At 47.6% G+C, this 24,063-nt stretch overlaps 1 protein-coding gene across 2 annotated transcripts in view; it reads right to left on the reverse strand.

Annotated features, from left to right (window-relative positions):
• arhgef3 (Rho guanine nucleotide exchange factor (GEF) 3) overlaps positions 1 to 24,063 on the reverse strand; it is a 402,557-nt gene that overhangs the window by 174,089 nt on the left and 204,405 nt on the right. The window lies entirely within an intron of this gene.

Below are 24,063 nucleotides of genomic sequence, written 5' to 3' on the forward strand. Positions count from 1 at the left end.
ACAGTGTTATGGTGTAAATAAGCTCATTGACCGGTAATTATTTTAATACATCTGGTGGGTGCCCGCCCAAATGCAGGCTACTCAGTAGTCGGTGAGAAGAGGGTGGGTTTGCTATCCTTCACATTTTAAATGCTCCCCCCCCCCCCCCTCCCCCAATCGCACTGCTAAAACATGCCTGGAGGGGCACGGAGGAGATAAAATCCAGTCCATTAAAGATAACTGGAGAATAATGACCCAGATCCTCCAGTCTCCAAATGGTTGGGGATCGGATATATCCCAGAAGATGCTCTCGGGACCCATCAGAAGTCCCAATGCAAGGACTCTGTGGGAACTGCCCAAGAAGTTTCAACTGGGCCATTCCCCTGCTCCCCATGACTCTCTTAGAAGCTCTCCACCCCTGAGCGAGAATCCAAGATTTCAGACGGTTCTGACTCACTTACCTGGGTAAGTAAGAACATTCTTACACAGAAACATACCTTGTGTAGCACCTGGGTAACTATACAATTGATACCCCCTATTCCCTCACCGACTACTGACCTTCCATCTATCCCCAACATCCCTCCAACCTGGCCCATCTAACCCCCCAACCCGACTCTTCCTGACCCCACCACCAAACTATTGCCCCAAACCCCCCAACTAAGCCCATGAACCCCCAACTACCCTCTGATCCAACCCCACAACTTCGTTTCTCCAACCTGACTTGACTAGCCTCTGCCAAGGCAACCCGACCCACCTACCTCCCTACCCACCTCACCAATATGCCACCCTGCCCACCCCACCTGCCACCTCACCCACTTAGCAACTACCCTCCTTACTCACCCTACCCCTTTACGTCACTCAGCCTACCCCGTTACCCATCCAACCTCCTCACTCACGTACCTTACCCCCTTACCCAGCCTACTCCTTCACCCACCCTACCCCTTTAAACACTTTACTTACGAGAATACAGCACCTGGTGCAGTAAAAACGGGACATGGATTCTGCACTGCTCTACGAGGGTTGCTGCGTTCAGTCAGTTTTGAACCATCCTCCATCAGAAGATTGTTCAGAAAATTCTGAGGAAAGAAAGTGTGCATTTTCTTCCTGATCAGGGTCAGAGGTAGGGTTTCCAATCCTGATTGGATCGGAAGAACTGGGCCTTGATCATCATTCAACTAGTTTAATGACACTGTATTTGTTAGTAGCTCCTTCTCCATCACAACCTCTTTTTTGTCTTTCTCTAGATTTTGTGATTACAGTCTTGTGTTCCTCTTACATTTCTTCAATTTATCCCCATTTATAGACTTGATAGATCCTTATTTCCATTTCTGCTGAAGTAGTCACATTAACCTGGCATCAAGAGCAGATCCTGTTGTTTTTGAAAATGAATTTATGTCTAAGATATGAGTAACACTTGCTTTTTGGAGCTATTAAGATTTATACTTTGTAGAATTTTCTTTACGTCAACTAGTTTCCTGGAAAAGGATAGGGATATATTGATAACATTCCAGAGAACCAAGGTTCCATACCAAGAGAACGGATTGAAACAAACACTGAAATAAGCCATCATTTTGGAGCAGAAAATGCAAACACTGAACACTGCAAGGCAACTTCAATATGCTTCAGTATAGGTTGCTGCATGTATAAACTGTTCATCACTGATCACATTTGGGTCATACATACAAAAGAACACAAATCTGGCTGGAATCAGCCAAGTCTAGATTATTTTATAACTTTTAGTATAATAGGTGCTGTGGCTGTCACTATGGAAAGTTACACAAAGCTACATATCCAAGATGTAGAATCTGACGGGCGCGAACATTCATAAGACGCACGGTAGGATACAAAGAATGAGAATTATCAAGATATACTACTAAACTCCCACACTCGAGGGGTCACTTTCCCCAACCTGCACCCAGGCTAGGGTTTTTATACTGTGGAGCAGAGCCGTCCCTGTTAAGAGGAAAACTCCATCCTGAATCTCCGGGGGAGTTCATACTCGTTATGAATTAATGGGAACTGGATGGTGCAGATTCCACTACTTCCCAGGGGTTCATAAACTCTCCCCCCCCCCCCCCCCCCAACCTCTGGCCGATCCACAGGACTCTGTATCCACTTTGCCTGGTGTTGGCGTTCTGCCATTCAAAGGGTTGGCCCTGGAGGTGTATACCTGATTGGTGAGTGGCCCTTCCACACAGAGCGTCAAGGCTGGAGCGATGGGGCTGGTGTTGGAGGAGGAAAGGGTGCAGGTATCACCGTTGGTTCTGGATCTCTGTCTTCCTGCGGCATGGTGTCCATGTTGGAGTTTGAAGCAGGATCAGAGAAAACGGCATCGGGTATCTCGACCTCCTGGCCGGTTGCGGAGGAGATTTTGGCTGGGGGGTCTGCGGACTCTAGGCATCTGCGGGCGGACACTGGCAATGTTTAGAGGCCGCCGCGGTGCGGTTCACATGGCCGTTAGATTTCTGGCCCAATACCCGTACAGAATAAGATACCGGCCCTTTCTGGGGTACCATGATCCCTGGGATCAACGAGGCTCCATCACCGAAATTCTGAGGTTCTGAACAGACTAGCAGCTAAACTGCTGCCACAGACCTGTCTCCTCCCATTAATTACATCATTTCTATTCCACTAACTGGGTTATGACTATCTTACTAATGCTAAACACAGCCCCTCAATTATCTAAACCCCAGGGAACCATAAACAAAGTCCATTAGCCCGATATAGATAAACAATTAAATGGTTATAATCAATGATTCGTTAAGTGGGGTTACAGGGTTATGGGGATAGGGTGAGGCGCAGGCCTAGGTAGGGTGCTTGTTCAGTGGGTCGGCGCAGACTCGATGGGTCAAATGGCCTCCTTCTGCACTGTTCTGATTCCATGACTATATTGGGTTTGTTTGTGATTCGCTTCTTCCAATAGATACAATACATTATTGACACTCACATCAAGGCTCATGAACAAACAAAACAAACTCCGATGAAGCACTGGATAACAATGTCAACGGATGGTTAAAAAAAGCAACCGATCACAATCCAACAGCTAATCCAACCCCCCCCCCCCCCCCCCCCCCACCAAACTCTGCCAGTTGAAATTAACAGGACTTGTTTTCAGAGTGGTGGGGGTTTTCAACGTCTCAGCAATTGTATCTTTTGACAACTACATTGTTAAGCGAATTGAATAGTTAAAGACAAGTCATGAGCATTGGATCACTGGAAAAATGGAACGTTTTGGTTATTTGGAGAAGGGGAGGAGGTGGCGGCAGAGGGAGATGGGAAATGGATAACCTATTGATAGTTAGGATAATGCCACAGGTAATGATCAAGCAATGGCAGAAATATTCATTTCTTTGCTTCAGTGTTTACCAGAAAAGGACAGTGAACATTATATTAGAGGATGAGATTAGAAAAGAGTTAACTGCATTTAAAATAAAGAGATGAGAAATATTAAATAAACTAAATTAAATTAACGTAAAATAAAATGCTTGGGCTACACTTTAAAATAATCTAGGGAAGAGATAACAAACGCCTCATTGCACATTTTTAACAATATTTAGAGAAAGGTGTAGTGCCAGAAAACTGATGTATAACTAACGTATACCAATGTTTAAGAAGGGAGGTAAAACTCGTCTGGGATAATATAGACCAGACAACTTAACACTGGTTATCAGAGTTCATACTATAGGAGAAAGTGAAAATGGATGAACATCAAGAAATTAAAATGATTTTAAAAAGGAAAGTCTTCTTTGACAAACATGGTTGATTTTTTTTCTGAAAAAGTAACATTGAGAGTAGACGAGGGAAATGTAGTAGATGTAATTTATCTATATTTTCAAAAGGCCTTCAATAAAATACAACATAATAGACTAATGAATAAGGTCAGAGACTGGGAAGGCATTGCCAAGTAGCAGAAAGGATAGCTGATCCATTCAAGGTAGAAAACAAAGAGTGGGGATAAAGTAAAGTTATGTAGGGTGGCAGAAGTTGAGAAGTAGTGTTCTACAAAGACCAATGCCAGGGTCACTTTTATTCACAATTTATATCAATGGTTTAAATTTTGGAATCAATAGCACAGTTTCCAAATTTGCAGATGACACCAATGTGGGATTGGGTGCAGAACAGTCAATACTGAGGAGGACTGCAATAAATGACAAGACAATATTAACTTGCAGAATGGACAAATGAATTTCAATATAGATACATTTGAGGTATTGCTTATTGGCAAGAAAAAGGAGATGGCATATTATTTAGAAAATAAGACTCTAAACAGGGTAATGAACAAAGGAATCTGAGAGTACAAATATAGAAATTAACAAGGCTTAAAATTAAAAGACAAACAAAACACTAGAGTTTATTTCTACAGGCTGTGATTAGGTAGTACAGAACTTGAGTATTGCTAACAAGAGAGACATGTTGCTGAAGCTTTTCATCTTGCACTCATCAGTGAATGACAAATTTCAAATGATCACAACAATTTCTACTGCAGGAGAAGAGGGTCCTGATTCATTGCTACGTCAAATCAGATTGGCTGAGGCATTGCTACAGATAAAGCAACGGGGAACAATAGGCTCCACAAACCTGAGAGTAATTCAAAGGGGCTTGAACATATTCCTTTTGTTTGCAGAGAATGGATCCCAGCGTACTAATGTATTTTGTGTCTGGCAAGGATCAGGATTATTCACCGATTGCTGGAATGATCTCATTTCAGCAATATTTCCAGAGGCACAGAATTGAAAAATAAGGAAGTTATGTATAAAACCTGTGTTGAGTCTCAGTTAGACCACACCTGGAATATGGTGTAAAATTCTGGTTGTCATGTTCTATATTAAATATAGATATTGAGGCACTGGAGAGCGTGCAAGATTTACAAGGATGATACCAGAGAAGTCTCAATATGCCTATCGGGAAAGGACTGACAAACTGGCCCTCCTTTTCCCTTAAAAAGAGACGGTTAAGGTTTGACCTAATAAAGGTCTTTTGTTGGAGTAGACACACAAGCAATATTTTCACTTCTAGGTAGGAACATAACCACAGGGTGTCAGTGTAAGATAGTCACCAAAACAAAAACAAAAATCAAACAAGGAATTCAGAAGAATCTTCTTTACCCAATTAGTGCTGAGAATGGGATCCTCACTACCCATTGAAGTGAACAGGATACATGTATATAAAAGAAAGTTCGATAAGCATGCGAAGGAGAAGGGAATAAAGGGTTATTCTGATAGAATTATACGAGGAAAGATGGAGAGAGACAAGATTGAAGCTTAAACGCTGACATGGACTGGTTGGGCTGAATGGCTTGTTATTGTGCTGTATTTCCTCTGCTATTTTATGTAATTCATGCAGATTATGCACAGAACATTTTATAGAAAGTAATCATGGAAGCTTTTCAATTTTTAATGTAAGCATTCTAATGCCATAAAACTGAATCAAAGATGTTCAAAATAGAATGTAAGCCAAAAATGCTCAGAAAGCACTATAAAGCTCACGGATATGACTCTGGTTCCGGCCGCACTTCAATTCTTAGGCAGAAATATACCGTCTGTTCAAAATGGGCATAGATGCTGGAGACTCGGGCAGCTCGGTGCTGCAGTGGTTAGCACTGCTGCCTCACGGCGCCGAGGACCCGGGTTTGATCCCGGCTCCGGGTTACTGCCCATGTGGAGTTTGCACATTCTCCCAGTGTCTGTGTGGGTCTCACTCCCACAACCCAAAAAGATGTGCAGGGTTGGTGAATCGGCCACGCTAAATTGCCCCTTAATTGGGAAAAAAAAAGAATTGGGTACTCTAAATTTATCTTAAAAAACAAATAACTGCTGGAGACCCCATAGAACCATAGAAAAGTTACAGAACAGAAGGAGGCCATTCATCCCAACTTGTCCATGCCAGCCCAAGGACACCCAGGTGCCCTTTCTAATCCCACCTTCCTCCACCCGGTCCATCGCCCTGTAGCTTAGAGCACTTTGGGTGCAAATCCAGGTACTTTTAAAAAGAATTTAGGGGACGGGATTCTCCCTTCAGGGGACTTAGTCCCCATGCCCACCTGAAAACAGCCGAGAATCACTCCGGACTTTTTCCTCGAAGGTCCGGGGTGATTCCCCATTTTCCAGGGGGCTACCAGAGCCTCGGCGTGCGTCCCGCAGCTCTTGCTGCCAGCGGGACCCTGCTAGCCAGACTGCACGGGCGGCATGCGAACGGCGGCCGCATGCGGGACCGCGCATGCACGCGGCAACCCACCTCGGCGAGGCGCTGCCGACATGGCGGAGCCACACAGCATGCCCGCACGGAGGAAGGTAGGTCCCTCCCAGATCGCAATGGCCCGCCAATCGGTGACTCCCAATGGCTTGGCCATCGCTAAGGCCTCCCCCAGGAGTCAGATACCCCCCTATCCCCACCAGGACCACCACTGCGGTCGCGGATCCCAGCTCCTGTTGGGTGGTAACACATGTAAACCACGCTGGTGGGAGTTTGGCTGGTCAACCGCGGAGAATTGATGCGGGGGCCTGTTCCAATGGCCCCCAACCTGCGCCACGTCGACCGCGCGCGCAGGACTGGCGGGTCCGGGGAAGCGCTGTCACGCTGGATTTCTGGCATGAATGGCTATTCTCCGCCCCGGCGCCGGGTGTGATTCCTGCGCGGAGGGTCGGAGAATCTCGCCCAGGATCTCTGCCTCCACTACCAACTCGGGGCAGCGAATTCCAGACTCCCACTACCCTCTGCATAAAAAAGTTTTTCCTCATGTTTTTCCTAAAACTTCTGCCACGTATCTGAATCCATGTCCCCTGGTTCTAGAATTCTCCACCAAGGGAAACAATTTTATCCTGTCCATCCTATCTCTTCCCCTCATAATTTTGTATGCCTCAATGAAGTCACTCCTCAGCCTTCTTTGTTCCAAGGAAAATAACCCCAACCTATCCAATCTCTCCTCATAGCCACACTTTTCTAGCCCTGGCAACATTCTTGGAAACCTTCTCTGCACTCTCTCCAGAGCAATAATGTCCTTCCTATAATGTGGTGACCAGAATTGCACACAACATTCCAGTATTCCAGTTGTGGTCTCACCAGTGTTTTGTACAATTCTAACATTATATCCTTACTTTTACATTCTGTACCTCTGCCAATGAAGGAGACCATTCCATATACTTCCTTAACAACCTTGTCTACTTGAATTGCTGTATTTAGGGACCTGTGTACTTGTAGGCCAAGATCTCGCACTTCATCTACCCCCTTAGTATATTCCCATTTATTGTGTACTCCATGCAACTATTCAACCTCCCCAAATGCATGACCTCACGCTTCTCTGTGTTAAATTCCATCTGCCACTTTATCGCCCACTCCACCAACCCATCTATATCATTTTCAAGATTATAGCTATCCTCTACACTTGGCCAATCTTTGTGTCATCTGCAAATTTCCCAATCATGTTCCCCATGTTCACGTCCAAATCGTTAATATGTAACACAAACAGTAAGGGTCCCAACAACGAGCCCTGTGGAAAACCACATGAAACAACTATCTAATTGCAAGGGCAGCCATCGACCATTACTATGTTGGGGAGGGTTTAAACTAATGTGGCAGGGGGATGGGAACCAATGCAGGAAATCGGAAGGTAGTAAAACAGGGGCAGAAACAAAAGGCAGTAAGGGGGAAAGTGTAAGGCAGAGAAGCAATAGTCAAAAATCAAAAAGGGCAACAGTACAAGGTACAGTGACTGAGGGAAGCTCAGTGAATAGGCCAAGTAATACTAAAAGGAATAAAACGGGATGTAAAAACATTATTGGTAAGCGATGAGGCAGGTTGTTACATGAAGATATGGCTTCAACGAAAAGGAAAATTAGAAGAAAAGTTAAGAGGAAATATAACTCAGGAGAGGTTACTGATCGAGGTGTTAAGATTCAAAACAGAGGTATAAAAGCCAACATAAGTGTACTTTACCTGAATGCTCGTAGTATTCGGAATAAGGTAAATGAGTTGATGGCGCAAATCATCGTGAATGACTATAATTTAGTGGCCATTACTGAAACATGGTTAAAGGATGGTCAAGACTGGGAGTTAAATATCCACGGGTAACAAACTATTCGGAAGGACAGAGTGGATGTTAAGGGAGGTGGTGTAGCTCTGTTATTTAAGGATGACATCCGGGCAATAGTAAGGGATGACATTGGTGCTATGGAGGATAAGGTTGAATCCATTTGGGTGGAAATCAAGAATAGTAAGGCGAAAAAGTCACTGACAGGAGTAGTCTATAGGCCACCAAATAGTAACATTATGCTGGGGCAGGCAATAAACAAAGAAATAACTGATGCATGTAGAAATGGTACAGCAGTTATCATGGGGGATTTTAATCTACATGTCGATTGGTTTAACCAGGTCGGTCAAGGCAGCCTCGAGGAGGAGTTTATAGAATGTATCCGCGATAGTTTCCTAGAACAGTATGTAATGGAACCTACGAGGGAAAAAGCGGTCCTAGATCTGGTCCTGTGTAATGAGACAGGATTGATTAATGATCTCATAGTTAGGGATCCTCTCGGAAGGAGCGATCACAATATGATGGAATTTAAAATAAAGATGCAAGGTGAGAAGGTAAAATCAAACACTAGAGCTAGCTAAGGTAGACTGGGAGCAAAGACTTTATGGTGAAACAGTTAAAGAACAGTGGAGAACCTTCCAAGCGATTTTTCACAGTGCTCAGCAAAGGTTTTTACCAAGAAAAAGGAAGGACGGTAGAAAGAGGGAAAATCGACCGTGGATATCTAAGGAAATAAGGGAGAGTATCAAATTGAAGGAAAAAGCATACAAAGTGGCAAAGATTAGTGGGAGACTAGAGGACTGGGAAATATTTAGGGGGCAACAGAAAGCTACTAAAAAAGCTATAAAGAAGAGTAAGATAGATTATGAGAGTAAACTTGCTCAGAATATAAAAACACATAGTAAAAGTTTCTACAAATATATAAAACAAAAAAGAGTGGCTAAGGTAAATTTTGGTCCTTTAGAGGATGAGAAGGGAGATTTAATAATGGGAGATGAGGAAATGGCTGAGGAACTGAACAGGATTTTTGGGTCGGTCTTCACAGTGGAAGACACAAATAACCTGCCAGTGACTGATAGAAGTGAGGCTATGACAGGTGAGGACCTTGAGATGATTGTTATCACTAAGGAGGTAGTGATGGGTAAGCTAATGGGGCTAAAGGTAGACAAGTATCCTGGCCCTGATGGAATGCATCCCAGAGTGCTAAAAGAGATGGCTAGGGAAATTGCAAATGCACTAGTGATAATTTACCAAAATTCACTAGAGTCTGGGGTGGTCACGGCAGATTGGAAATTGGCAAACGTGACACCACTGTTTAAAAAAGGAGGTAGGCAGAAAGCGGGTAATTATAGGCCAGTCAGCTTAACTTTGGTAGTAGGGAAGATGCTGGAATCTATCATCAAGGAAGAAATAGCGAGGCATCTGGATGGAAATTGTCCCATTGGGCAGACGCAGCATGGGTTCATAAAGGGCAGGTCGTGCCTAACTAATTTAGTGGAATTTTTTGAGAACATTACCAGTGCAGTAGATAATGGGGAGCCAATGGATGTGGTATATCTGGATTTCCAGAAAGCCTTTGACAAGGTGCCACACAAAAGGTTGCTGCGTAAGATAAAGATGCATGGCATTAAGGGTAAAGTAGTAGCATGGATAGAGGATTGGTTAATTAATAGAAAGCAAAGAGTGGGGATTAATGGGTGTTTCACTGGTTGGCAATCAGTAGCTAGTGGTGTCCCTCAGGGATCAGTGTTGGGCCCACAATTGTTCACAATTTACATAGATAATTTGGAGTTGGGACCAAGGGCAATGTGTCCAAGTTTGCAGCCGACACTAAGATGAGTGGTAAAGCAAAAAGTGCAGGGGATACTGGAAGTCTGCAGAGGGATTTGGATAGGTTAAGTGAATGGGCTACGGTCTGGCAGATGGAATACAATGTGACAAATGTGAGGTTATCCATTTTGGTAGGAATAACAGCAAAAGGGATTATTATTTAAATGATAAAATATTAAAACATGCTGCTGTGCAGAGACACCTGTGTGTGCTAGTGCATGAGTCGCAAAAAGATGGTTTACAGGTGCAACAGGTGATTAAGAAGGCAAATGGAATTTTGTCCTTCATTGCCAGAGGGATGGAGTTTAAGACTAGGGAGGTTATGCTGCAATTGTATAACGTGTTAGTGAGGCCACACCTGGAGTATTGTGTTCAGTTTTGATCTCCTTAACTGAGAAAGGACATACTGGCGCTGGAGGGTGTGCAGAGGAGATTCACTAGGTTAATCCCAGAGCTGAAGGGGTTGGATTACGAGGAGAGGTTGAGTAGACTGGGACTGTACTTGTTGGAATTTAGAACGATGAGGGGGGGATCTTATAGAAACATACAAAATTATGAAGGGAATAGATAGGATAGATGCGGGCAGGTTGTTTCCACTGGCGGGTGAAAACAGAACTACGGGACATAGCCTCAAAATAAGGGGAAGTAGATTTAGGACTGAGTTTAGGAGGAACTTCTTCACCCAAAGGGTTGTGAATCTATGGAATTCCTTGCCCAGTGAAACAGTTGAGGCTCCTTCATTAAATGCTTTTAAGGTAGAGAGAGATAGTTTTTTGAAGAATAAAGGGATTAAGGGTTATGGTGTTCGGGCCGGAAAGTGGAGCTGAGTCCACAAAAGATCAGCCATGATCTCATTGAATGACGGAGCAGGCCCGAGGGACCAGATGGCCTACTCCTGCCCCTAGATCTTATGTTCTTATTACCCATGTTCTACAATTTTGGTGCATGGGAGACAGAGTTATGTTAAGGAGGACTGGACACTATTGTGGTGTGAAAGCATGTGAAAGTTGCTTGCGCCTGAAAATTCTGATCTTTTGTGCTGCAGATCACATTTACACCACATTTGTGTCATTGTTGCAGCGTAATGTTTCAGGGAATTCCATACCTATCATTCTAAAAGGGCAGGTTGTATCAGTGGTGGGAGAAACCGAGTCAACCTCCGGTCAACAACCTTTCATCAAGACAAGAGAGGCTGTGAACCTGGAAAGTCAGCCCTGTCCCTCTCTTCACAGATGCTGCCTGATGTGCTGGGTCCTTCCAGCATTCTCTGTTTTTATTTCCTATTTCCCACATCTGCAGTATTTTACCCTTATCCTATAATTTTAGAGGGAGGGTGCAAATTGGGAGCCTACCAGATTCAGTCTGGGTATTAGCACAGAAGCAGTACAAAATACTAATCTCAGGGCAAGAGGAATAACGCAGCACTGCAATGAGGGGAATTTCTGTTGTTGTTAAACAGATAAACTAATAGGCTTACTCAGACCCTTGTAGCTTCAGCATTACTAAAGCATCTGACAACAAATTGAGGTCCAAATGTGATTGCAACACAAGTTGTCATTAAACCAAGGGGCTGAATATCCCAATCCCACCAGCAGCGGGACGTTTGGCAGGCACGGGAACTTAATTTGGCGTAAGGCCAAGAATCAATTTCCTGACGAAGGGATGAACTTGAGCAATTGTGTCCTCGAGACCAAGTGGGGTGAGCTACCCCACAAGGAATGTCGGGAAACCTTTTTGCATTCATTAGCAAGTCAAGCGTACTCATTTAAAGGCCGGCCGCAAGAATTAAATTCTCCATCAGTGAGGAATTAGCATATTCACATTTACGACTGCATGCACCTGGTGAGCTTCACTTCTCGCACAACTTTGAAGTGAGTGGTTGACGTTTTGGAAATGACATTAACGCAATAGCGTGCATGAGGTGTGGGACCGCCCAATTCCGAAAGAAATGCCCTGCAAAAGGCAAACAATGCCTCCAATGTGGGAGACTGAATCACGATGCTGCACACTGCAGATCTGCACTCCAAGTTAAAACTCACAAACAGAACTTCAGGAAGAGTAACATTGGCAGTGTACAATGTAAAACAGATGAGTCTGATCAAGATAGTGCAACATATCCTGAAGATTATTGCCTGGATAAAACATTCCAAGAGGGAATTAGTGAAAAGTTTGAAAACTCCACAGAGAATACATCGCAAGTGAAATCAATCCATGCCATTGATTCCGAAGCTGAATGGAACAAAATGTTGGATGTCAACAGATGCCCGATTAAATTCAAGCTGGGCACCGGTCCCACCACTAACCTGCTTTCGAAGCTCGACTTCTCGAAGCTCAAACAAGCTCCCAAATTCCTTCCAGCTGCCTGCAAACTTCAAGACCACAATGGCAACGCAATCTCGTCATTGGAGTCATGCCATAGAGTAGTGTCCAACAAACACAGAGACAAGCCTGAGATTTGAGATTATCCGATCAGACAAGTCGTTGGTCTTAGGTGCGAAAGCCTGCAAGCAATTGAACCTTATTCAAAGCATTTACACACTGACGTAGTCTCATGAAGCTCTTCAGAGCAGAATTGAAGGAATACTGGATCAATATCCAGATGCCTTCAGCGGAATGGGCGCACTTCCATTTGAGTACAAAATTTTGCGGTGTGCTGATGCAAAACCTGTAGTTCAACCACCAAGGAGAGTCCCTGCACCACTGAGGGAACGGTTAAAATCAGAGCGAACAAATCTAAGAAAAAAGGCATTATCTCCAAAGTAATTGAACCACCTGACTGGGTCAGTTCAATGGTGTGCGCAAAAAAGCCTTCGGGTGATTTAAGAATCTGCATAGACCCAAAGGACCTAAACAAGAATGTAATGCAGGAACACTACCCGATCCTAAAAAGGGAAGAAATTACAAGCGAGATGGCACACACGCGCATCTTCACAAAGTTAGATGAATCTCAAGGATTCTGGCAAATACAACAAGAAGAATCCAGTAGGAAGATCTGCACCCTCAATACATCTTTTGGCAGATTTTGCGACAATCGAATGCCTTTTGGAATCATTCCAGCGTCTGAAATATTCCACTGCATCATGGAACAGATGATGGAAGGAATAGACAGAGTTCGTGTCTATGTGGATGATATTATCATCTGGTCTTCGACTCCAGAGGAACATGTGTCGACTGCAGAGAGTCTTCAAACCCATACACAAGCATGGCCTCAAGCTAAACAAATCCAAATGTAGCTTTGGAAGGTTCACGCTCAAATTCCTGGGTGACCAGATATCAGAACATGGTGTAAAACCGGACACAGACAAGATAAAAGCCATTGAAGCCATGAAAGTCCCTGAGGACAAGAAAGCAGTTCTTCGCTTCCTTGGAGTGGTGAATTTTTTAGGCAAATTTATCCCAAATCTGGCCAACCACACAACATCTCTAAGGAATTTAATCAAAAAATCAACCTCGTTTGAGTGGACGACAGAACATCAGAAAGAGTGGTTGGAGTTAAAGGTGAAACTCACAACTGCACTTGTCTTAGCATTCTTTGATCTAGATCGTGAAACCAAGATTTCGACTGACGCAAGTCAGGATGGAATTGGAGCAGTGTTGTTACAGAAAGACGACACCTTGTCATGGGTTCCAGTAGCATATGCATCATGTGCAATGACACCGACAGAGTCTCGGTACCCTCAAATTGAAAAGGAATGTTTTGGTCTCCTCATGGGTATCTTAAAATTCCATGATTACGTTTACGCCTGCCAACATTCACCGTTGAAACGGATCATAGACCGCTGGTGCTTATCATTCAAAAGAATCTAAATGACATGACTCCTCGATTACAAAGAATACTACTCAAACTTCGGAGATATGATTTCAATCTTGTATATACGCCTGGTAAAGATCCAACCATTGCAGACCCATTGACTGGTTCAGTCACTTCGTCAAGTGAACCACTAGAGATAATCCAACACATTGAGTCTCAGGTACAAATGTGCACAGACAGTTCTAAACAGCGCAATGTAAGGACACCTCACCTCAAAGACCATGATCAGAGCATGCAAAGAAGCTTTCTCTCATCATGGCATACCGAACACTGGTATGACTGACAACAGACCGTGCTTTCACAGTCAAGACTGGACTGAATTTGCAAAACGCTACAACTTTAAGCACATCACCTCTAGTCCATACTACCCACAGTCCAACGGCAAAATTGAAAAGGGGGTCCACATAGTCAAACAGCTAATCAACAAAGTCTCGGATTCAACATCTGACATTCACCTAGCACTTCATATCATGCTACTCCATTATCGACTGGCATGTCACCGGCTCAACTTCTGATGAACAGGGATCTGAGAACAACACTTCTGGCTCTGCAACTACCTAATCCAGATCATCTGCCAGTAATACAGAAGATGAAACAGTTTCGTAATGCTCAAACACACTACTACAACATGCAACCACTCTGGGATCACTATCTCCAGAAGATACCATTGGAACCAAAATTCCTGACGGAGGTTGGTCTGCTCTAGCTGTCATCATTAGACAAGCCGCACCCAGATCATACATTCTCAAAACTTCTGATGGCAACATCATTCGTAGAAATCGAAGGGCACTTCAGAAAATCATACTCCCACAATTGTTTTTTCCTCAAGTTCCATTTTGTGAAGAAATATTTCAGGACACCAGAACCAACAACTCTACTAGTTGTGATTCACACACAACTATCAAAACATCGATGTCTCCACCGCAATTTCTAAGAAGGTCATCAAGAACAAGAAGACGACCTAAAAGACTGAATTTATGAACATTTTGTTGAACATATTTGCTGTGTACATATCATTTTCTTACCTTTAATCTCACTATCAATTTTTACTTGTTACCAAGCAAGAAATGTAAAAACAAAGGGGGGGGGGATGTAATGATATGTAGACAGATATATAACTAAATGGTTCATCACAACACCTAGCTGTAACACTACGACTAGAAGGCATTACAAAACCCACTATATAACTGAACTCCCAGAAGCTCTAGCTCTCTTTTCCATGCAGGATTTACAAGATAGCAGCAGTAAGATCACGGCCTAGACACCAAGTGTGGCTTAGATACAGTTTGTACAGTTATTTATCCTTACTTTATTGCTAGAGTTGGTTCAGTGGAGTGTCAAACTCATTTATTAGTTTTATCGTTACTTAATAAATTCTTTCAGTTTACTTCAAAGACTCGAGTGTTCATCAACATCATCTACAATTAGTAATGGCATATGTTACTTAAACTCAGTAATATAACATTGGCCTTCTTGGGGGTGTGGTGAGATAACCACTGTAGTTATGTGTACTGCAGTAGGGGGATGTATGCCTGTACCTGTAATACAGGTTCCTCCGGTCAGCCCCTGCCGGCTAGCTCCGCCCACAGGGAGCTTATGTATAAATGTATGAGAGCTGCTCAGACCCTTAGTCTACTGTTGCAGATGGAGGGACAACATCGTACAGCAATAAAGCCTCTATTGTACAAGTCTCTCGGCTTTGAGTATAATTGTTAGCGCCACAATTTATTGCTGTACGATTTCCCAGTCACCATGGACATCAGAGTCAAGCCTGACCGTCTGCAGCTGGATCCGCATTCGCCTCACGCCAGAAAAGACTTTGATCACTGGCTCGCAGTCTTCGAGGCCTACATCTCTTCAGCAGACCCTCCCCCGACGGAGGCTCAGAAAAAGCAACTCCTGTACTCCAGACTTAGCTCCAGCGTCTTTCCGCTCATTCGAGATGCGACCGACTACACCGCAGCTATGGAACTGCTCAAGGAGAACTATGCACCATCAGCGAACACCCTGTTTGCGAGGCATCAACTTTCTACTCGCGTCCAGCAGCCGGGTGAGTCGATTGAGGACTTCTGGAGGGCCCTTATACCTCTGGTACGAGACTGCGACTGCCGGGCCATCACAGCCACGGAACATTCTGATTTACTCATGCGCGATGCCTTCGTTACAGGCATTGCATCGGACCCCATCCGGCAACGACTGCTGGAAGGGGTCGCCCCCGACCTCGCGGCCGCAAAGGCCCTGGCGCTCTCCATGATGGCCGCCTCCCGTAGTGCGCACACTTACTCCGCTAGCCACTCGGCCCACCCGTCCTACCCCTCGTGGACCCCGCAAACGGCTCCCCAGGCCCATCCGTCCTACCCCTCGTGGACCCCGCAAACGGCCCCCCCAGCAGCCGCCCCTGCGCACTATGCCTGCGCTGCCCGCCGCACCGCACCCCCTGGGGGTCCCCACTGTTACTTCTGCGGCCAACAGAAGCACCCTCGCCAACGCTGCCCGGCCCGCACAGCGACCTGCAAAGCTTGTGGCAAGAAAGGCCACTTTGCAGCGGTGTGTCAGTCCCGGACGGTCGCCGCTATCGCGCCGCCGGTCCCCACGCCTCAGCCGCTCCCTCAATGGGCCCCGCCGTCCGCTTCCCCCGACCCCACGTGCGATCAGTGGGCGCCGCCATCTTTTGCCGCCCCCGCCACGTGCGCCCCATGGGCGCCGCCATCTTCATCCACCACAGCCATGTGCGTTCCATGGGCGCCGCCATTTTGTTCCGACCCCATAACGTGCGCTCCATGGACGCCGCCATTTTACCCACAGGTACTGCGGATGCCGCCATCTCGTCTCCAGGGGCCGCCATCACGGGACACGGGTCGCTACCGCTCCTCGTCGGACTCATCTGACTCAACCGCCGACCAACCACTGCTCGCCTCCGTTACGCTCGACCAGTCCCGTCCTCGCAACCTGGCACCCTCTTCCACATCGGTGCTGGTCAACGGCCATGTGATCTCCTGCCTCATCGACTCCGGGAGCACCGAGAGCTTCATCCACCCGGACACGGTAAGGCGCTATTCCCTTGCGATCCATCCCGCCGACCGGCAGATCTCCCTTGCCTCCGGTTCCCACTCTGTCCCGATCCGGGGTTTCTGCCTGGTTAAACTCACTGTACAGGGTGTGGAATTCGACCGTTTCCGTCTGTACATTCTCCCCGACCTCTGCACTTCACTCTTACTAGGCCTGGATTTCCAGTGCAATCTCCAGAGCCTCACCCTCAAATTCGGTGGACCCCTACCTCCCCTCACCGTTTGCGGCCTCACGACCCTCAAGGTCGAGCCCCCCTCCCTCTTTGCTAATCTGACTGTGGATTGCAAGCCCGTCGCCACCAGGAGCAGACGGTACAGCACCCAGGACAAGGCCTTCATCAGGTCCGAAGTCCAGCGGCTGCTTCGGGAGGGTATCATCGAGGCCAGCAACAGCCCTTGGAGAGCCCAGGTGGTAGTGGTTAAGACCGGGGAGAAGCACAGGATGGTCGTGGACTACAGCCAGACCATCAACCGGTACACGCAGCTCGACGCGTACCCCCTCCCCCGCATTTCTGATATGGTCAATCAGATTGCACAGTACCGGGTCTTCTCTACTATTGACCTGAAATCCGCCTACCACCAGCTCCCTATCCGTAAATCGGACCGTCCCTACACTGCCTTCGAGGCGGACGGTCGTCTGTACCAATTTCTGAGGGTTCCCTTCGGCGTCACGAATGGGGTCTCGGTCTTTCAGCGAGAAATGGACCGAATGGTTGACCGGTACGGATTGCAGGCCACCTTCCCGTACCTCGACAATGTCACCATCTGCGGCCATGACCAGCAGGACCATGATGCCAACCTTTATAAATTCCTCCACACCGCATCTCTCCTTAATCTCACGTACAACAAGGAGAAATGCGTGTTCCGCACAGACCGCTTAGCCATCCTTGGCCACGTAGTCCAAAACGGACTACTGGGGCCCGATCCCGACCGCATGCGCCCCCTCATGGAGCTCCCAATTCCCCACTGCCCCAAGGCCCTCAAACGCTGCCTTGGGTTTTTCTCTTATTACGCCCAGTGGGTCCCGCAATACGCAGACAAGGCCCGGCCACTTATCCAGTCCACACATTTTCCCCTCTCGGCCGAGGCACAACAGGCCTTCGCCTGCATTCGATCTGACATAGCCAGGGCAGGGATGCACGCCGTAGACGAGACTCTGCCTTTCCAAGTAGAGAGCGACGCTTCAGATGTCGCCCTTGCCGCCACGCTGAATCAGGCCAGCAGACCCGTGGCATTCTTTTCACGCACCCTCCACGCCTCCGAAATTCGGCATTCCTCTGTCGAAAAGGAAGCCCAGGCAATCGTTGAAGCGGTGCGGCAATGGAGGCATTACCTGGCCGGCAGGAGATTCACTCTCCTCACTGACCAACGGTCGGTAGCCTTCATGTTCAACAACACGCAGCGGGGCAAGATCAAGAATGACAAAATCTTGCGGTGGAGAATCGAGCTCTCCACCTTTAACTACGAGATCTTGTATCGCCCCGGCAAGCTCAACGAGCCCCCAGACGCCCTCTCCCGAGGTACATGTGCCAGTGCACAAGTGAACCAGCTCCGTGCCTTGCACGACAGCCTTTGCCATCCGGGGGTCACTCGCTTGTACCATCTGATCAAAGCCCGCAATCTGCCCTACTCCGTCGAGGAAGTACGGACAGTCACCAGAGACTGCCAGATCTGTGCGGAGTGCAAGCCGCACTTCTACCGGCCAGATCGCGCGCGCCTGGTGAAAGCATCCCGCCCCTTTGAACGCCTCAGCGTGGACTTCAAAGGGCCCCTTCCCTCCACCGACCGCAACACCTACATCCTTAGTGTGGTCAATGAATTTTCTAGGTTCCCCTTTGTCATCCCATGCCCAGATATGACGTCTGCCACCGTCATCAAGGCCCTGGATTCCATTTTCGCCCTGTTCGGTTTCCCCGACTATATCCACAGTGACAGGGGATCCTCATTCATGAGCGATGAGCTGCGTCAGTTCCTGCTCAGCAGGGGTATCGCCTCCAGCAGGACGACTAGCTACAACCCCCGGGGAAACGGGCAGGTAGAGAGAGAGAACGGGACGGTATGGAGGGCCGTCCAGCTGGCCCTACGGTCCAGGAACCTCCCAGCCATTCGCTGGCAGCAGGTCCTCCCTGACGCGCTCCATTCCATTCGGTCGCTACTGTGCACCGCAACTAACAGTACACCCCATGAACGTGTTTTTGCCTTCCCTAGGAAGTCCACATCCGGAGTGTCGCTCCCGACTTGGCTCACGACTCCGGGCCCAGTCCTTCTCCGTAGGCATGTACGGCACCACAAGGCGGAACCCCTGGTGGACAAAGTACGCCTTCTCCACGCCAACCCTCAGTATGCCTACATGGAGTTCCCCGACGGCCGCCAGGACACAGTCTCGCTCCGGGACCTGGCTCCCTCAGGTGCCGATCCCATGCCCACACCCCTTCCTGCGCCAACCCCAGCGCCCCCCTATTCGTCCCCATCAGGTCCATCCCTCATCCCCCTGCCCACCCTGGAGGACACGGAAGATTTCGGCTTGCTCTCGGAGTCATCCCGCCAGCAGCCAGCACCAACACCGCCAGCACCTGCACCATAGGGGCCATCACCACCTGTGCCGACGTCACCACCACAGCTACGCCGATCACAGCGGAACGTCTGACCACCGATTCGGCTGAACCTGTAACCTGCTAACCGGATGGACTCTTGATTTTCCTTGTTGGACCCTCTTGTAAATAGCATCCTTTGTATTAGAGTTACATGTCACCCCCGCCGGACTCATTTTTTACAGGGGGTGAATGTGGTGAGATAACCACTGTAGTTATGTGTACTGCAGTAGGGGGATGTATGCCTGTACCTGTAATACAGGTTCCTCCGGTCAGCCCCTGCCGGCTAGCTCCGCCCACAGGGAGCTTATGTATAAATGTATGAGAGCTGCTCAGACCCTTAGTCTACTGTTGCAGATGGAGGGACAACATCGTACAGCAATAAAGCCTCTATTGTACTAGTCTCTCGGCTTTGAGTATAATTGTTAGCGCCACAGGGGGACCGCTCATCAATGTCAGCCTCTTGATTGAGATCAGGTGCTGTTGGCCAAGCTGTGCAAAAGCTGGTCTGGGGAGGCAAGGCCAGCGGGGAGGGGCACAACAGAGACTGGATACAAGATGCAGGCTAAGGGTGGAAGGGTTATTATCATTAGGGTGTCCCAGAATGCGGTTGCTCACATCAGCCTTGTGGCCACAAGGAATAGGGAGGCAATCCCAAGCCGGTGGCATTAAAGGTCACCATTGTCCAGAGATGTGCAGGTTAGGTGGATTGGCCATGATAAATTGTCCTTAGTGTCCAAAAATTGCCGTCAGTGTTGGGTGGGGTTACTGTGTTATGGGGATACGGTGGAGGTGTTGACCTCGGGTAGGGTGCTCTTTCCAAGGGCCGGTGCAGACTCGATGGGCCGAGTGGCCTCCTTCTGCACTGTAAATTCTATGATCTATGATCTTTGCCGGTGATTCCTTCTAGGGCTCCAAGGGACCTGTGAGGATTCTCCCAGTTAGCAAAACACATGTACATCCAGGATGTGACAGATGCCCTGTTCAGGAGAGCGCACCAATTTTTCCAATTCTATCTGGATATGTAAACCTGGCTGCAAGAGTGTCAAGGCTTTTCAGCAAATGCAGGTTTCCCACAAGTGCAAAGGGCTTTTGATTGTACATATGTGGCCTTGAATAGAAAAGGTTTCCACTCCTTGAATGTGCAGCTAATATGTGGTCACAGAAGCATGTTTGTGCTTGGTTCCCTGGGAGCTCTTACGATGCCAACATTCTGACCCACTCCAAAGGGCCACATGTTTTTGAAGGACCTCAGCAATTGTCGGTCTGGCTCCTTGGGTAAAAGGGTTACTCCTAGAAGACTTGGCTGCTGACACCAGTTCGACTTTTACAGAGTACTGCTGAGGAGAGGTACAACGCTACACATGCCTCCCCAAGTTGCACAATTGAGCAGACAATAGGCCTCCCTAAAGATGAAGTTCAAATGTTTGGTATTCACAACAGTGCGTCTGGAAACATAATTGTGCGTTCCCAGCACAATATCGCGCTACAAAGTGGGGGGTTAAAAATACTGTGTAGAGCTTCACTCTTTAAACCATGAGACTGCATCTAGAGTGTTCCTTGCCACTCGCACAGCCGTCCGGCCCCTGTGGCTGGGGGCCTCCTTTCCTACGCGCTGGCCCCTGTAGTCCTGCACCATGTTGTGTCGGGGCCGGCGCATTGAAGGAGGCCAGTGTCACTGAGCATGTTCTCGTTGGCGCCAATTCCGCGGCCCACAGTTCGCGCTGGAATCTGCAGCTGGAGCGGCGCGAACCGCTTCAGCACCGTGCTGGCCCCCTGTAGGGGCCAGAATTAGTCATGGGAGTGACCCGTTAACACCGTCGTAAAACGCGACAGCGTTTACGATGGCGTGGACACTCTGCCGTGGGATGGGAGAATCCCGCCCAGGATGCTTGTTAATCACACTGGGGAGGCCTCAAGAGCTGGCATAGGCATGAACATCAATAAAATGAACATCAATTTATAGAAGTATATTCAATGGCTATACACCCATGCCACCTGTGCACCTTTGAAACTTTGGCCACGATCCAATGGCCACACTGCACCCGAAAAGCAGCTCGCCATGGCACAGCATTGCCAATAAAAGCCGGAAGACCCCGCTCCCGGGATTTACCCGGCTCGCAACGCCTCGCGAGATCTAACTCAATCTCGTGAGACATTGCGATGTAAATCCTGGCCATTGTGGGCGGGGATCACCTTTTTGCAAATCTGCACATTAGTGCGAGACAGCTAGTTTCACTGTAATGTGTAGATTCCCGAGGTGCCTGAGGCTTTGGGACTCATCACCTTCGCCTGGGAGACCTCAGAAGAGCACCGTTCAGCACTGGTCCCCACAAACAGGGGCAAGATTTAAAAATGGCGTCCCTATCTCTCGCTGCACTGTGGCGTTCCGGCGAGCGGACCTCTCCAGTGTACAAAATGGGGCTATGCGCGGCCTCAGCTGCATGTTCCCCACTGAGGCCCCTTATACAATGCGCATCGCGTTGTATAATCATGTGTTTCTCGCCACTGCGAGTGCTGGGAAACACATGGCTAAACGCACTCGCTCTGGAACTTTTTTCCCAATTAGATGAATTGAACTCTTTATCTTTCTTTTTCGATTATTACATTTAGGTGCAGCCCCAACATCTACAGCTGAGGTGAAGGCAGTTTGTTGACTGCTATGCTCTGTTGAGTGTGATGACTTTGGCGGACATCCTCTGCTGGCCTGAGGCCTAGAGGGCCCTGATCTGCTCAGGGTCTCCTGCTCAGGTGCAGGTGCACTTTCCTTAGTCTGACCTGTTGGAGGTGATGGTGTCATTGACAGGGGAAAGGTGGAGTAGCAAGGTACTCTTGAAGCGTTCTGGGATGAAGGACAGAAGGCAAGGTGCCCTGACCCCCTTCCCGCCTAGCTGCTGTTGAACTGTACCCATGGCTAGAGCAACAGAGTGCAGGTCCATATTTATATCTTTTCACAGTAACTTCATTTGAAGGCTACTTGTGACAATAAGCGATTTTCATATCTGGCAGCCACTGTGTTACACTGGACCTGGATCTCCAGGATCGCCGCTTGCAGGCCGGAGCCACAACAGACAGAAGGTGGATGGACCCCTCCAGCTTTCAGTCCAGTCTGCGCATGGCCTCTGGCATCTCTACCTGATGATCCCTTTCCTGTCTCTGCATCTCCACTCTGAGGAGACATAATCCTCAGTGGTGGTGTTGGGCTGGTCTCTCTCGTGGGCTTCCCACTTTTCTTGCTGATACCAGGAATGGAGAAAATAACAATTTAGTGGATGCCTAAGCAGGTTCCTTAATTAACGTGTAACTCTGTTGACACATCTGAAAACTGGAGGCACCCTCACTGACTTCCTGTGGGCTTCCTATCCCGCCTTCAGCACAGGCATTATCCTGGCCCTCCATGGCTAGCTGACTGCCTGACTCTCGAAAGAGGTAAGGACTCAAATGTCCCCTCCGGTCTTGACCTACTCCCTCTGGTCATGTCTGTTCTTGTCCTGCAACCAGACAGAAGGACATGGGTGCATGAGTAGTTTGGGTACAAGCATGCCTATGCCAGCTCTTGAGGCCTCCCCAGTGTGATTAACAAGCAGATGCCCTCTAACTGATAGAAGAGAGCATCAAGTCGGTGCAACATCGAGGGCCGAAGGGCCTGTACTGCGCTGTATCGTTCTATGTTCTATGTTCTAAGTGTTTGGCAGTGTACATGTCCCATCTGCTGCTCAGTCCTGCAACCCAAACTCCTGTCCGACACCCCTGTGCACGCAAACACTTACCCGATGCCCTTATTAATGTCACTTTGCAGTGAGTAGACAGTGCCACTTATTTTGGCAGAATGCAGCAAATCATTCATCCTCTTCCTGCACTACTGGCCGGTTCTCTGGTGGGTCCCATGGTTGCTAACCTCCGCTGTGACCTCCACCCAGGCTGCAGTGGTCAGATGGGAGAGTCTCCTGCTGCCATCTCTGGGAACCAGCACCTCCTGCTTTTCCTGGATGGCCTGGAGGAGAACCTGCTTGGAGACTTTGCTATAGTGTGTGGTCACACGTTGTCTGTTCTGTCATTCTGGTTGGTGCAGAATCCAGAGCTCCTGGTCTGTAGCCAGTGAATGGCTGTCTGCGTGCCCTTTAAATATGGCGCTCAGACCTGCAGCAACACTTCTAATTTTCTACATACTCACCACTGGATGTTCCAGAGCAATACACCATGTTATACTGGAGCTTAATTATCCATTTTATCACCGTCTTGATATGGCCAAAGCTGACAGAACAATGCCTATAGGGTCTTACAGAACAGCTACTTTTACAAGAAAATCTGTTAGAAATTATCAATCTACCGCAAATGCTTAGTTGTAAGTATTATCTGCACAGATACAGATACCGAGCAAGCTCCCCACTCAAAGAGTTAAACCACAGAGGGTGCTGCAAATAAACGAGTTCCTGTTTTCAGCTAACATAAACCACTGCCTAAGTACTATTGAAGACTGTAGTTTATTTCAGAGTATCTGTAACAATTTCCTCCATTTGCTACTGCTCTTTGCCAACATATATTCATTAAATATATTAAAAGTATACATGGTTCACTTTTACACTGTAGCATCACTCAACCTGTAGAACACCCCACCAAGAATGAACAAGCGGCAGGCTGCACAAACCTCGTATGTGATTCAAACAACGTGCACCGCAGCTTTAGAAAGCCAGAATGCTGATTAACGTGTATTTTAATTTCTCAAAGCTTGCAGCATCATAGTAAGTATAAGTTTTT

This window comes from Scyliorhinus canicula, chromosome 11, assembly GCF_902713615.1.
Source record: "Scyliorhinus canicula chromosome 11, sScyCan1.1, whole genome shotgun sequence".
Taxonomy (NCBI): domain Eukaryota; kingdom Metazoa; phylum Chordata; class Chondrichthyes; order Carcharhiniformes; family Scyliorhinidae; genus Scyliorhinus; species Scyliorhinus canicula.